Genomic DNA, 16,584 nt, shown 5'->3' with positions numbered 1-16,584 from the left:
CCCCAGGCTTCAGCCATAGCCAAAGTCTTTCAGTTCCTGAAACAGACCAGACTCTCTCTCTTCACAGATGCTTGCTTTCCTTTGGGCTTCATTCCTAACAGCCCCTTCATCCACCCTGGACCCCATGTCTTCTTCAGTCTATCTGACTCCCATTCATCTTTCAGGTTTCAGTATGATGTCTGTTACCAAACCGATCTCTCTGTCCCTTAGCAAGCACAAGACAAGTGGAGCCCGAAAGTCTTGTCCATATTAGGGCTTATCCTCTATCTTCCTTACATTTTGGAACTTTGTAACCAACATGAGAGGAAATCTACACTGGGCAAACAAAGATTGAGAGACCACGTGGAGCCAAGACAAGCTATCCAACTGAGACCCTCCTAGACCAGTCTGCCAATAATGAGACGCATAAGGTCATCCTAGACTATCCAGCTCGAGCCAAGCTGACCCTAACCAAAAAAGGCCACTTCAGATATTCCAATTATCTTAGCCAACCCAAGTTGTGAGCTAAATTAAATAAATGTTGTTATGAACCATCAAATTTTATTTTATTTATTTATTTTTGAGAGAGATAGAAAGAGTGTGAGCAGGAGGGGGGCCGAGAGAGAGGGAGACACAGAATCTGAAGCAGGCTCCAGGCTGAGCTGTCAGCACAGAGCCCAATGCAGGGCTTGAACTCACAAACTGCGAGATCATGACCTGAGTGGAAGTCAGACGCTTAACCAACTGAGCCACCCAGGTGCCCCTAAACAATCTTATTTTCAATGGTTGGCTTATCCAGCAAAAGGTAATCAATACAAAAGTCAGTCTATATGTGAAATCTTATATTAATATCTTCAAATATTCATCATATTAACTGTACTTTAAAATAAAAACTCTTCTGGGGCGCCTGGGTGGCTTAGTCGGTTAAGCGTCCGACTTTCGCTTAGGTCATGATCTCGCGGCTCGTGGGTTCGAGCCCCGCGTCGGGCCCTGTGCTGACTGCCAGCTCAGAGCCTGGAGCCTGTTTCAGTCTGTGACTCCCTCTCTCTCTGACCCTCCCTTGCTCACGCTGTCTCTCTCTCTCTCCTAGAAATAAATAAAACATTATAAAAAATTTTTTTAAAAAATAAAAACTCTTCTTTTAGAGCAAGTATATAAAATTACACTGAAATCAGTATATGTTGGCCATCTATCCTATTTGTTAATGACTGTCTATTTTATCACGTGATGATGTTCTAGGGAGTATTAACTTACATCCTCTTGGATAGTTTCAACTCTTCTAGTTCTGGCTTCACAATTGCTTCAAGTATGCAAGGCGACCTACCTGTAAGTACGTAGTTTTCATTTTCTATTGTTGCCATTTGATCACTCTTAGTTTAATTCTTTTGTGTATTTGAATCATGAATCTCTGTGATAAAATAGCCATAGAAAGAATAACATGTGTCTACTCTTGATTTTCTTCTACAGGTGTTTATTTGAATCACATTGGTGAGGGATGGGGTGGGGGAGCGGGATAATGTTTTTACCACAGCAAAATTGGGGGAAAGGCTTTGGAAGCCAGAATCAGAACATCTGAGTTGTCAAGTGGTAGAGCGGAGACTCCAGCTCTCATTCTGTGGGTGAGTCTCAAATTTGTCTGAGCCTTAGTGTCCTTTCATAAGGGGATGACAACACACTTCACAGAGCTGTTCCAAGTATGTCAGTTAGCTTTGTAAATGTTAAGGCACTGCGTACAGGTAAGTTATTGTTACAAACGAGCAGCCCTTCAGTCCTTAAATGATGGTTTTTTGGTTCTAGTCAAAATGAATTTGGTATGAAGCACAAAGGTGATGTTGCATCCTACCCCATGGAGTCCTTGTAGCTCCACATCTTCCCCTTCTCTTCCTAAAGAGACTTACTTAGAAGCATTTGAGCCAGTTCAACCTTGGAGACTTGCTCTGTAGCTGCTCAAGTGTAGCTAGAAAACCTACAGTCATCAATCAAGTTACCCTGTAACAGGTAACTTGCTTCTTTGATCAACACATAAGCAAACAAACAGCATTTCAAATAGAGAACCACACAACCTATGTTTAAACCAATATAACCATCTCAGTTTTCTCAAATAGCCTAGAATGGACTGGGTTTATAAGGAGAGATGTAAGTGACCAGAGGAATTCTTGGTAATCATTTGATAGTGCCAGAGGTGGAAAAGACAACTATTTTTACAGATCCCTCTTTTCCCTTTTCAATATGACAGTGACGATTCAGCACTTTGGCTGAGAAAACTGATTCAGGGCTGCCAGCTTTTCAACAGTGTGTCCGTATATATGTCTTCTGTTTTCAGGGAAGCAGGTTCAGCTCCTATTTCAAGGACCTTTCCATGCTGACACTACTTTGTTACCTGAACTACAAGGTACCTTTGCCCTAAGTGAGTGGGTCTGTTCATTTGTCTATTGGCGTAATTTCCCAGCAATCAGCAAGTTGCCGCTCTGTCTCTAATGATGACTGGGTTTTCTATTTGCCAGGCAGCCAGGCGGTATTTATCAATTTCCCTGCTGCTTGCTTTTAAGTGATCACTGATCTATAATTCCTCTTTAGTTTATCAGTCAGGTCTACTTTATAAGATGACTATTTACGAGCCAATGTGAATGTTGACTGGCCTTGGACGGTTACAGCAACAGTTCATTTCAAGTGTCCCATTGTTATAAATTCATTCTGGTCTCCACTCAACTCATCACAAAGTGGAAATAAATAGAGCAATGAATTTCTCTATAGCTTTTCCAGTTAGTTGAGCCCATCTCATCTAGGCCTTCACCTCCCTGTCAGTCTACAAGTGAACTCTCAACCTGTAAGACACCTAAGAAACAGGTAATTCTTTCTGAGATTCCAAACATTAGGCTGAAAAGCATTCAATGGGCCTGACTAAAAAATGAATAAAATGTCTACGGGGTAAATAATCAAATACAAGAATTAGATTTCGGCACTGCAAAAACAAACATTTATAAGATTTTTCAAATACTCTTTGTCTTTTTTCCCCAAATATAATTTGCATTTGCTAAGTTTCTTTTGTGTGTTTTTTTTAAACATCTTGACATTTGAATCTCAAGAGAGTCTATTAGGTGCTCCTTAATAAATTATTCTAAATCTCATTAATTTCTTATCTTCAAGGTGCTTCTCTTAACGAAAGAGCATTGAATTGTAAATCCTTTCCAAGGTATTTATTAGGAGATATTGCTTTGTGACCTTTATGGCCATTATTTTGGGAGAACCGTTATGAAAATAAACTTTGTTCCTAGAGTGTTTAAACAGAAAGAATATACTCAGGCTAACTTTCCATCTAAATTCATCCAAAATATACTCCAAGGATAGAGAAGAGCCATTTTGTTTAGAAAGTCAATCTTTTTAATTCTGCCTTTTTTTTTCTGGGTAGACTAAACAAATAAGTCACCACAGGCACTGTACATTTTTTCTATTCCTTTCTCTTGGGATGAAATATGAAATAATCTACAAAGTAATTTGATCCAGCAATTAAAAACAAGGACATGAATTACACTAACAACTGTCACATAGAAAGAATTAATTCCCTCATAACACTGCTTGATGTTACAGACCCTGGGTGATTACGAACAGATTGTAATTGGAAAAGAGCCAAACCAATTCAGGTATCTCCAAAACACAGGGGTAAGCCTCAACTTGCAAACAGAGAACATTTTTTACTACCCACAGGAGTATCTTTTTGCAATTGGTGCTCAGATGTTTATCTAGTGATTATTCAATGCACCCAGCGATGCAACCAGCCAAGGTACTGCACGTGGCGATGCACCGCTCCCTTGCTTCTGAGAGTTAGCACATCATTAATGGAAAGCAGACCTTCTGGAGGTTGTGTTTCTAGAAACGATGTCCCCCCGAGTATGGATTATTGGCTGCTTGTGTTTAATACTACAGTATGTCATTCTAAATAATGGGCATTAGCTAGCTGGTGTGCCATTGGGCAAAGTAGGTCGAGGACAGTGATGCCTACTGCTTATTGGGAGAAATTTCATTTTCCCAGTGGTGTGCAGATTTTATGGCCCCTTTCGAATCCTTTATCATTTCTGGTCTGAGGCAAAGCTCGCTATTGAAGAAAACTGTTATAGTCTGATATAATGTAAAGAACTTCATTTGGAGAGTCGGAAGATCTAGGGTGTTTTTTTTTCCTGCTTACAAAAGTACATAATACAAAAAGAAAGTGTACCAAAAAAGTACATAATATAACAGGACATAAGAAAATTTTTTAAAGCATAGCAAAAGACAAAAAAAGTCTCAGTAATTAATCTACCCAGGGATAACAACCATTAACATTTGGGGTTTTCTTTCTCTAGTCTTTTTCACATTTTTTTTTTGAGTTTGAGGTCATCCTTTTTATCCAGTTTATACCCTGTTTTGTTTTATTCTGTTTGCTTAAAATTTGTCAAGTGTATTTTACCATGTCATTGAAAACCCTGACATATAATTTATAACAACTGCATAATAGTCTATCTTTTGAATGTTCCAGAATTTATTTAAACAGCCTCCTGATGTTGTCTTCATTTTTAACCACATATTTGTACATTTGTAACTCTTTGTCTACATTTTTGCCATTTCTTTTGGATGATTTTCTAAATGAGGAGCTAGTAGGTCAAAGGATGTGAGCAATTTTTTTGCAAGTTTCTCTTTTTAAAAAGAATTTTGTTCTCTTTTCTGATTGCATTCCAGACTCATTGCAAAAACAAAAACAAACAAAAGCTCTGATACTTAAAGAGGAAAACAAAATCACCACTGTCTTTGTACCAATTCCTTCCTTCCTTCCTTTTTTCCTCCCTCTCTCCCTTCCTTCTTTCTGTCCATCCTTTTCCTCTTTCTCTGGAAAAGCAATGGAATCATATGATTAAAAACTGTTTTGTAATTTGCTGTTTTTGCCTAACAATATACTGTGGACACTAAGAATATAATATTTTAAGGCTGTTTATATGTGTAAGACAGATGTCCAGAAAGGCCCCATCAATGCCACTCTCATGAGTGGGGTATGAAGTGGCCCTCTCATTCTACTAAGCACCATCACCAGATATTGCCTCCGTCAAATTTTTGCTATTTAATGGTAACTTATTATAGCTTTACTTTTTATTTATTTGCACATTTGTGAAGGTAAACGTCTTCTTCCTTTTGGACCTTGAGTTCCCTCTTTTGTCATTTGTTGCCTCTTTGGCTAGTTCTTTGTGCAGTCTTGTGTGCATGCTGATGTACATGAGCTCTTGATATAATAAGGGGCTTGGACCTTTTACATCATCATGGCAAATGCTGTTCCTTGTGTCTTGTTTGTTTCTTGATCCTATTTATGTTTTGAATTGGGCTTTTAAAAATTATTCAAATTTGTTTTCTTTCCATGTAGTACTTTTCTCTTGTTTTCAAATGCAGACGGTCCCTCCATGTACAGAGAACAGGTAAATATTCAACTTTTGTTTCCTCTTTACAGTTTTTATTTTAATATACCTGGGGTTTATCATGGAATACAGCAGAAGATTAAAATCTACATTGAACTCTGTTTCCAAATACTCAACCCTTCCTGGTAAATTATTAGTTGGCTGTTGTTTTCTCTTTCTTTTTTCTTTTTCTTTTTCTTTTTCTTTTCTTTTTTTTTTTTTTTTGCTATTTTGTGTTTTTTTTTTTTTTTCTTTTTTTTTTTTTTTTTTTTTTTTTTTAGCATATGTGAAGTTCTTTTTTGAACCAGAGTTGGTTTCAGAATTCTGCCTTCCTTTCTAGACTGTAAGCTTCTTGAAGACAGTCAAATTTATTATAGTCATCTCATGCCTACCATGTATACCCCTTTCTGTTTGGCCTAATGCAAGTCATATAAACAAAGAATTTATTCAGGTAAGTTAAAGTCCAAATCTTGATAAACTCACCAAAATTTGTCATCCCATCCCTAAAATGCTATGGATATGAATAAAATATTGTAAACCATGCCTGAAGAAAGATGGGCATAAATATCAAGTCTATAAGAAGCAATTTGTACAGAAAGAAAATTCTGAGATCTCATTGAATTTTACGTATGTAGTACTTTCCTAATGAATAGCCATGTCCCTTTAATTTTATGTTAAATGCTTAATCATAGGGTTTTAATCCTCATTATTATGGTTTTAAAAGAAAATGCAAATGTTGCATGTACTGAGTGTGTAAACAGTGGGGAGAAGATACATTAAGTTAAATCTCTCCAGAAAAAGGGGTCGCCAGTTTCCAAAATATGAGCTCAAAAGTACTATTTGCTTAAAGGTTTTGATTTCTTAAGGAAATGGGGTTTTCATTCCTGAGTCTCTCTGTCTTTTAATGAAACATGAAAGGGGCTATAATACCATTGGTTGCATGTTAGAGACAGGTCAGTGGGCTGAAAAAGAAATAAACAGCCTTATTTCCAAGGTACTTCTAAGGCGATAATGCCTGACTGTGTAAGGGCAGGACCAAAGGGGCAGATGGAGGGGGGCAGGGAGACAAGAATTTGTCCCAGGAAAGGTACAGTCACAAGTCAGCAAGTTTGTTTAAGGAGGTTGTGCCACAGAACTGTCTTGGCAGGTGATATGTAAAAAGAGAAAATTAAAAGTGCATAAGCCTGGGTCTCAATATCATCTGGAGTTAACACATTCTGATAACTCACAATTCATTCTTGCTTATTATCATCATCGAGTGAGCGGATTTCTTCCGAAATCACAACCAGTCATGATAAGATAGTACTGTTAATGCTTTGCTCTGACGTTATTTAAAACTCTAATTCATAGTTTGGATAACCTAGCCATGCCCTGTGTCGTGGTATTAATGGGGAGAGGGAAAAATCTGGATTCAAATTTCCTGCATCATGAAAATTCAAAACAAGAGCAATATTGCTGCCAATCAAGTCGGCAAACCTGTTCTGATTCAGAGACCAGATTTCCGGATTAAACATTTGCAATCAGATCGTATTTTGGAGGATGCAAAGCTATGTGGAACCAGCATTATTGAATATCTGACAATTCTAGTATGACCACTCGACATTTTCCACTGTGCCTTCTGGAACCACCTTTGAAGTGTTTGGAACTGTGAGTCTCAAGTTGCTTATTATAGGGACACATTTGACTTCATTGAACAGTACAAAGCTTATAAAAATATGCATCAGAATGACAGTGCAAGTACATTACTGTAATACTCATCTACATTTACCAACTCTCTCCCCAGATTTGCACTGTGTCTCTTAATAAGTATATTTATGATACTGATAAAAGATACTGAAAAAGACAATGTAGTGTCAGAAACATACTTGGGGCAATATCTGTTTGAAAATCACCCTGGATTTTCACACCCCCCAATGGAGGTTATCCCTGGACCCCCAAGCAGCAATGACAGAAAACATCAGTAGTTATACGCTGCAAAATGTGAACTATTTTTTGGACACAGAGCACATTTTTCTTTTATAACCATGACCACTTCAACTAAGTTTTCCTTGGAGTTCCAGATTTAAGATGGTCTGCGGTAGAAGGAAGAAGTGTATGTTTGCAATAACAAAAATCTTCCCTCTATCTAAGCGAAATCTGCTTTGTTCCCTCAGGTAAGTCTGTTCGCCGCTTCCCCGGGGCCCTTCAGTGTCCAGAGTGCTATGACAGGTGCTCCTGGAGAGGAGAATATGGCCCGGCTTTATCTTCAGAGCATCTTTAAAATATAGATCACAAGGCAGAGGCTGACTACAGAGAGCTGCAATGTGGTTATTTAGAGAGCGCCGAGCTCTGCAGACAGAAGCCTGCCGCTACATTAATTCATCTCGCACCATTTTCTGTTCTCATTATAATTTTATCTTAGGAATTAATACATTCTGCCATTTTCTATTCTGGTTACAATCTAGAGAAATCCGTGAGGCTGAATACATTTTGTACCACTTTGTTCTGCTTATAATGTTAAGATGCTTTCAAGAATGGATTAGTTCAATGCCACTTTCCCCACTTTATCTTGAGATTAAGAACTTAAACAGTCAGAAAACTTCATCCAGGCTTGGTGGGAATGTGTTTCTAGCACAAAGATTGTATAGAAATCTTAGGAAGAAAAAGTAGGAAAATAGTTCTGTTTGGCTTTGTTTTTGCTTTTGTTGTTAAAGATAGGTTGACCTCCCAGAAATTTTAGAGACAACCTGCAAAAACTAATTTTAAAAATAACTGAGGTAGTATTAGTCAGGTGATAAGGCCTTTAGAATGAAAGAGAAGTTCTCATCACGAGTCATTCTTTTTCCCAAGCAAAGCAAATAGAAATCTCTCCATCACAGTTACATTAAACAAACAAACAAGAAACTAGGGGCGCCTGGGTGGCTCAGTCAGTTAAGCAGCCGACTCTTGATCTCAGGGTCTTGATCTCAGGGTAGTGAGTTCAAGCCCCTCAGTGTGTATTGGGCTCTGTGCTGAGCGTGGAGCCTGTTGAAACAAAACAAAACAAAACAAAAACCCAACCGTTGAAAGTACACAAAAATTCTTTTTTTTTAAAGTTTATTTATTTATTTTGAGAGAGAGAGGTGGGGGAAGGGCAGAGAAAGAGGGAACGAGAGAATCCCAAGCAGGCCCCACACTATCAGCTTGAGCCTGATGCAGGGGCTCAGTCTCATGAAACTGGGAGATCCTGACCTGAGCCAAAAATCAAGAATCTGTTGCTTAGCTGACTGAATGACCCAGGTGCCCTGAAAGTATACAAAAATTCTGAGAAAATTCAACCTTAGCCCCAAATGCAAAAACATCCTCTGAGCACTATAATTAACAAAGTGGCAAGGCCATTTTGAAAAATCATGTAATAATCAAGTTCACCTGGCCACCAAAATCAAACTGGTAAAAGTGTTTTTTTTGGAGTTTTTTTTTAATGTGGGATTAGAATGTGGTGCTCAAAATAATGGGAAACTATACAGTTTGGGGTAATATGGCATTTTTGCTTTGTTAAATCAAGGGACCAGTCCTTAATCTCTTTTTTTTTTTTTTTTTTTTTTGAGAGAGACTGTGTGTGTGCATGGGGGAGGGGCAGAGAGGAAGGGAGAGAGAGATTGTCACGCAGGCTCTGCACTGTGCAAGGCGCCATCCCACGAGCCATGAGATCATGACCTGAGCCAAAGGCAACAGGAAGATGCTAACCAACTGAGCCACCGAGGCACCCAAGGGACCAGTCCTTATTGTGATTCAAAGTCCAAGTATAGTGATGTCCACAGACTGTGCTTTAAATACAAGATGAAACTGATGATTTGCTGACTATATTAAGATGAAAAATACCACTTTATGCTATTTTTCATCCTTTACCTGCTCCCCCAAGCACCCAGGAGCTCTAGACTCTTCCAAAGGCTCCCACTTACTTCTCTCTTATGCTCAACAACACATCTTTGTGACATAAGTTGGGGCTATGTTCTATGTTTGGGAAACAAAAAAGTTAATTGACTCCAGTATCTCCAATCAAATTAGCTTATTTAGCCACAGAATTATTACTCAGGAAAAAGCCCTTACCTTATCTATCTAACCACCTATAGGTATCGAGGTAGTTTCCCTCTCCCATCCCCCTCAATCACTATTGCAGACTTTGACCTTCTTTAAAACCTCCTTTCTTTCCAGTTTCTCCCTAGTGTCTTCAGAAAACCACAACTTCTCTTTGCAGGAAAAAAAGAGTCATCATTGGGTTCCCACATGCCACAGTCTCCCACAAATGTGTCTAAAGCTATTCCTTTGTCCTCTGCTTCGTTTTCCCCCACCAATCCAGGCAAGGGGATGGGGCTCCTTTTTGCCTCTGGGGCTCTTCACTCCTTGTGCTCAGTCTTGGCTACCACACTCAAGGCCTCCTCCATCAAGTCCCTGACTCTCGTTCCTGAACATTCCACCCTCCTTCTGCTGTGTCAGCTAGCCCCTGAGCATACACAAGATCTCAGGCCTCTTCATTCCTAAAAACATAATAACGAACCAATGTCTAAATGGTTTTAATCCCAAATATCACTCAGAATACCTCTTTCTTATTACCCTTTAAAGCCAAATGTCCTCTCTTCCCACCACTTTCTGACACTCTGTCTGCAGTGTGGCTTCTGCCCCCACTATCCCAAAGAAACTGCTTTCCTAATCCTAGAGTTAAGAATGGCCTCAGTATTGACATCTAATGGACGTGCTTCAAGTTTCCATCAGCATCTTCCCTCTCTGCAGCAAAGACACTGCACACTGCTTCTTCCTGCTTGAAGCTGTATCGTCTGCTTCAGGAACAGTATACTCTCTTAATTCTTTGCCTTCGTCTGCTTACTCCTTCTCAGTTTCCTCCATTGGTCCTTTTGCTCTCCCCTAAAATGCTGCCAGGCCCCTGGCTTCCAATGTCAGCCATCTGGTTCTCTTTCTATATGCCTTATGAATGAACTTGCCCAAATCTATGGCTTCTCTATTTCTTCTGGCTTTATAACTTCCAAATCCATGGCTTTGTTCCAGCCTCATCCACTGAGCCCCTGACTCACTCCCTTCTGTGTATCTGTTTATGTATCTCAGGATCAACGTGGCTACTCTCATTGACATCATCACCTCTTCTTAAGTCCCAGCCAGTTCCGCCCTGGCTGACGTGTGGAGGTAAGATATGGGAGCTCATGTCGCTTGTAAACATCTCTCTAAGCGATAGTATCATTTTTCACAACTGGGCAGTTAAAAAACAAAAGACAAAAAACAACCTGAATGACTCAGTTTCTGCTGTTTGTCAAGCCCCTGTATTAAAACAAGTTAGAAGTTACTCAATAAAATCAGGCCATCCTACAAATCAGCTAAAAATTAATGAGCTCACCAAGCATGTTACCACTTCATGTAGATTGCTACCCATTCCACCCCCATTACCTGGTAACTTTTAAACTCTGAGTCTCTGGTTCTCAGAATGTGAACATAGCCAGAATTTTCGGGTTAGAGTTCACTTGGTGACACTTGAACAAGAGCAAGAGATACAATCAGAGAATAGTTCCAAAGATGAGAAAGTGGTTAGCATGGTGGCAAACTTTCTTAAGAGTTTTGAAGTAAAGCTAGTTTTCCTGTCAGGAAAACAAAGAATGAAACATCTTAAAATCAACTCTCAAGACACCTAACATCTATTTTATACTTAGGGAAGATTTCAACCAGCTACAAGTGTATAATTTAAAAATTCAGCTTATTCAGCAGTGTGAATATGGAGAAGGTAATTGTATGTCACCAATTTAGAAACATCAATTGGAAGAGAAGTTATCCAAGCTCCCTCATAGTATTTAGGATAAGGTTAAAGAGAAGGAAACATCTTTTATAAATATGTGAAGAAAAGAGACCCAGGTTATTTCTATCCACTGTTTATATTTAATTGCCTCTTTTATTCTAAAACTACACCATTGTTGCTATTTGAGGCTTAAATACAACCTACAATAAACAAGGAAATGAACAAACCATGCCTCTAAAATGTCCAACTAAAGTGGGTTTTAAAAACTCTCCAGTGGGGGTTCTTCCAAAGAGGCGGCATTAACTTTTGGTTGCCTGGATAAGCAATTTTTAAAATAAGCCTACCATCTGAAAGGACTCAGACTCAATGTTACCCTCCAAAAGAGATCCTTGATTCTCACTGGAAGTGGAGTAGCTGATTTACCATTCCCTCTTCTGTGAGCTGAACACAGATGGGACTTTAATCAAGTATAATGTTAAATGACACCAGCTATTAAAATGTTATTCTGTGTGAAAAGCAAGACTTTGTGACTGAACATATGAATAGACATCTTCATGCCTTCTATTCATTTTCTTGAAATTTCCAAAAGCAGCTTTTCAACAGCCTACAAGGAGAACAGTCCTTAGCTGCTCAGGGACCACCGTTAGCAGTACAGGCAAAGAAGTGCACTCTCCCATCTGATTTAATCCCTGTTCTCGGTGGCATTGGTGATAATTAACTCTAATTGTAATGGCAGCAGGTCTGATGGAGACTCTGGGCTGTTAGGGATGGAGCTGAAACCACTATACACTCATTTCCCCATAGACCATGGACCTTCAGGGGGTAATGACTTTGTGTCATTATATCCAGAGCCAAAATTCAGCTGATAGACTAAAGGTTAACAGTTCTATTTCCCATTACCCAGCAGCCCATGCTTGTAGTTCCTATTCGTGATGTGATAGTCTCCAATAAGTTCTTTGTCAAATCTCTTACTGCTTGAAACTTACAAGTTTTTCTCTTTAGTGGGAAACATTTTTTTCTAGGAAAGTACGTTTTAAAAAGGGTAAAACAAAATAAGGAGGGTGCACTAGAGCAAGGCTAAAAGATAAATAACATTTTTGATATATTTGAATGAGGAAAAGAAAAACATAAATATATGTCAACTTCAAAAAGAAAAAGCAATCTTACTTTTCCCCCACTATGTTAAAGCTTACATCAGTAGCTAAACAGACTGTAACATTTTTCTTTTGCATTTCTTTATGTAACCACCCTTACAACAGTATTATGTAAAATAGGCACATAAACATATATTGTTTATTTAAAAGTAAGCATTTAGTTATAGTCCAGGGATTACTATAGAAAGTCGGCAAATGGATCCCTGGGGCCATGGAAACCAGATTTTTTTTGGTTCCCATCAGACTCATTTCCAAACCCTGTGGAGGTTTATCAAGCTGAGTTTCAAGTGTCCTGATCCGTTCAGACTCCAATTAACTTGTGCTGTTATATTGGTTTTAATTCAAGCTTGTGTTGCTCATCTCCAGTGAGAAGAAAACCAACATAGGAAATGAGGTTAAATAAAGTGGTGGCTGGGAATTTAACAATAAAAAAAAAAAGGTCCCCAAGAGAAAGTACACACATTCTAGGGTACTTTGACTACTACAAACAGAATCTCTGGTAACTCACAGTACCTGGGCTAAGGGGCAACAACAAAGGTAGATGCCCACCCAGTGCCTTCAACAGTATCCGGGATTGTGCTTGGCAGGCCTGCTAGAGGCAAACAGATTTTTATCACACATATTCATGGACTGGATGTGGGCCTGGGGAGGGCTGGTGTGCTTTACTGCTACCCCCTCCCTTTTTTCTGCCTCGCATTCACATTTTTCTCATTTCCATCCTACAGAGTCAACTCCAAAGTTGTTGAAAGAGGATTGAACTATTGCTCCCGTCAGACACCTCGTAGTCCTTAACCACAATCAGCTTTACTTAAATCCATGATTGGTTTCAAAAGGGAAAGACAGGGAAAAAGGAAAAGGAGAAAAAAAGGAGTATTAGATAGCATGCAGACAGTAGGTAGGCAACTTGGGAGTTTTTACAATGGGAGATACTGATTCCACCACGGCAAGACAAACAGGTACTAAAGGGGACCTAGACTTGAGTCAATCGTGAGTAATAATCTTTAACTAGAAGAACTACACCTGGACGTGTACTTTAGCAAGGCTTAGACTAAACAATGTGGCCTGTGTGACTTTAGTGTTTATTACATTTCCCTATTACGAAAAAAAAATTTTTTTTCGTATGCATGCAAGTTTATATTGTATCTTTTCCATACACACTGTGATGTTGTGATTTATGAGAAATATATATATTTGATTCATCAGATGACCAAATATATTTTTCATAGATATTTGGTCTTCATCCATAGTTCCTGGCTCACAGTTCCCAAATCCTTAAAATTTCCTAAGTGCTGAGAGCCATAAGGGTGTCTCTTGCTGTATTAATGAGGTGACTTTTGGAAAGCACCTGAGGCTGGGGTTGGTTGCCAGTGGAGCCAATTATGTGATTTCAGTCCCACCCCCTGACCTCTGGGGTTGGAGTTCAATCATCAACAGCCAATGGTTTAATCAATCTTGCCTGAGTAATGAAGCCTACATAAAAATGCAAAGGGACGGGCTTCGGAGAGCTTCCGGGTTAGTGGACTTGCTCTACTTTGAGGAGAAGGGCACGTCCTCAAGCGGCATGGAGGTTCTGTGCCTTTTCTCCACATTCTACCCTGTGCATCTTTTCCAGCTGGCTCCTTCTGAGCTATATCTTCTACAATAAACTGGCAAACTAGTGAGTTAAATGTTTTTCTAAGTTCTCTGAGCTACTCTAGCAAATTACTTAAATCCTGGGAAGACATCGGGGCAATCCCTGAGCTGTAGCCAGTCAATCAGAAGTACAAGCAACAGCCTGTACTTGTGACCAGCTTCCCAAGTTAGAAGAGGTTGCTGGACACTCCACTTTGTAACTTGTTGGTCAGAAACACAGGTTACAACCTGGGCCTGTAGCTGGTGTCTGTGACGACTGACCTGTCTCTTGATAGACAGTATCAGAATTGAGGTCAGTAGTAGAATGACCAGCTAAGGTTTGGAGCCTTACTTGCTGATGGTGGTGGAGCAAACCTCTCCCCCTCACAAATTAGAATTGGAATTGGAATATGGACACATTGGCATGCAAATGCTCATATAGTGACAAGAATAATATTAGGGCTTCCTGAGACTGTACACTTGGAATTGTACTCGCATTTTACTTGCCTCATCTCAATTGATTTTTTACAACAATACTATAAGCAAAGGTCCCCTTGGGATGCTTATTTGTGAAATACACCATCTCCTCATTTAACTGATGAGAACACTGAGGATGACTTGCTCAGTATCACATGTTAGCCAGTCAGTGGTAGCACAGTGAGCCCTCAAATCTAAGATTTCTAGCCACAAACCCATTTTCTTGATCCTTACCTAACACTGCTCTCGGAGCAAATCTGAAAGACCTGTTTTATCTGAACATCAGACTCTTCAGTTTAACGAGGAGATTGGATGATAGCATCTCCTAGTTCTGAAATGATCTAATAAATAAAGTCCTGCTAACATAGCAGGAAAAAGGAGTGCTCCTGAGCCTTTTCCCATAAGCTACCTGAAAACACCGACAGTGCCAAGATGTGGAATAGTAGCAGCCCGCTCTCATTTTCATTAAGTAGGAGTAGAAGGTCTACAACCAGGTCTCGGTCTTATGGTTAAACCTCCAGATGTATTTGAATAAATATATCCATGAATTCCTCACATATCTGGTAAATCTTAGAATGTCTGCCTGCCTTGCTATCTCAAAAAAAGAATCCTTCCCAAGATTCCGTGTGGCAGCTACAAGCCTTGTGTTTCTTTGCCCTTTCTTCCAGGAAACTCCTCATAGAAGTGGTCTCCACTTGCTACTATTCTTAGTCTCCCATTTTTTTTTCAACTTAGTCTAACTGGCCTTTGACCCCATCAATCCAGAGAAATGTCTCTTGTCAATGTCCCCCACAACCTCCTTGATGTTCGTCATCTGGCCAAGCCTGGAAACAATCTGTAGCACCATGAAACGGAAGAACAGGTAAGAAAAACCAATGCTTACATACCAAAACAACAATTTATGAAATAGCTTATTGAAACTCCTAAGCTAAGTGCAAAAGACAAATATACATCATTAAACATATACATATTTTAAGCAGTTATCTATTACTTTCTAAAAATCCATTACCACAGAAGTTTCTTTGCCTTATTACATTTACTATGTTAAAGAAAATGGGTAATGTAGATTTTGTTTTAAAAAAATACACCTTCCAATTTCACTATTGCTACATATCACTCTCACATTTACTAAAGTTACATTAAATTTGTTGAGGCTGCCTAAGCTAAATAAGATTCCAACATTTTGTAACCATGGAGTTAATTTAAATTGCCTTCTTGCCTCATGCTCAGGTAGGAAAACCGGTTAGGGGGTTAATGATTCACCTGATGTCACATGACCGGCATTGGCAGATCTGAGACTAAAAGCCAAGTTTGTGAGTTCAAAGCCAGAGTCCCTCTGTAATACTACAGTCCTTTGATAGATTTCAAAACAGGAGTAGATGTGACAAGGACATAGGCCTTTTATTAGTAAATAGTGATAACAAGATAATACTTACAAAGGAGAATTGTGAACCTCTCCTCTCTAACTTACCTTTTCCCAACCCACCATATGTTCGGCCAAGTGGGAAGTAGTCCCACGTCATTTTTTAGATAGGTTAACTACAGCAATTGGGCTTGCAAATGTTTTACCATTTTAAAAATTAGATTAACTCAAAGTCCTACCATTAATAACCAGTACTCAGCTGCCTCCTGATAGGCTCTCATGAGTAGCTAGCAAATAAATGGGAGGTGGAGTGAAAGCTAGTGTACCAGGATCTTGGCCTAATTTGTAGCATGTTTCAGTGATGTCTGGTCTGCCATTTGTGTTCCTCAATGGAAATGGAATGTGCATTTGTCAACACCACCATAGTGTTCGACAAAGCAGTGGTTTATTGATGGACAAGAAGCAAGTTAGATGTTTCTTAGGAGACATTTTCACTCCACTTAGCTTTTCTTGATAGTAAGTACATTTAATATTGGGCTTAGAATTCTTTAGAACAGCAAAGTTGAGAAAAATATTTCCTAGATGCTCTTGGTCAGAGGACAAGTAAGGGATATAGCTTTTCAACCAAATCCCTTTCATGAGCTCATAAGCCAGATGAGCCAGCTACTGGCAGATTGGACAACACTGTTAAGGTGAAAAGATGCTTTCTTTAGACTGTAGAGATGAGTTGTTTAATACTGAACTTTTCCTATTCATCTGAAAGATGGCGCTACATTTAAAATGGGGTTGGTGTATCCTTGACCAAAATCTTGTTTCAGGTTCTGA

This window comes from Crocuta crocuta, unplaced genomic scaffold (assembly GCF_008692635.1).
Source record: "Crocuta crocuta isolate KB4526 unplaced genomic scaffold, BGI_CrCroc_1.0 scaffold91-1, whole genome shotgun sequence".
Classification (NCBI taxonomy): Eukaryota; Metazoa; Chordata; class Mammalia; order Carnivora; family Hyaenidae; genus Crocuta; species Crocuta crocuta.
This window is presented reverse-complemented; position numbering follows the sequence as displayed.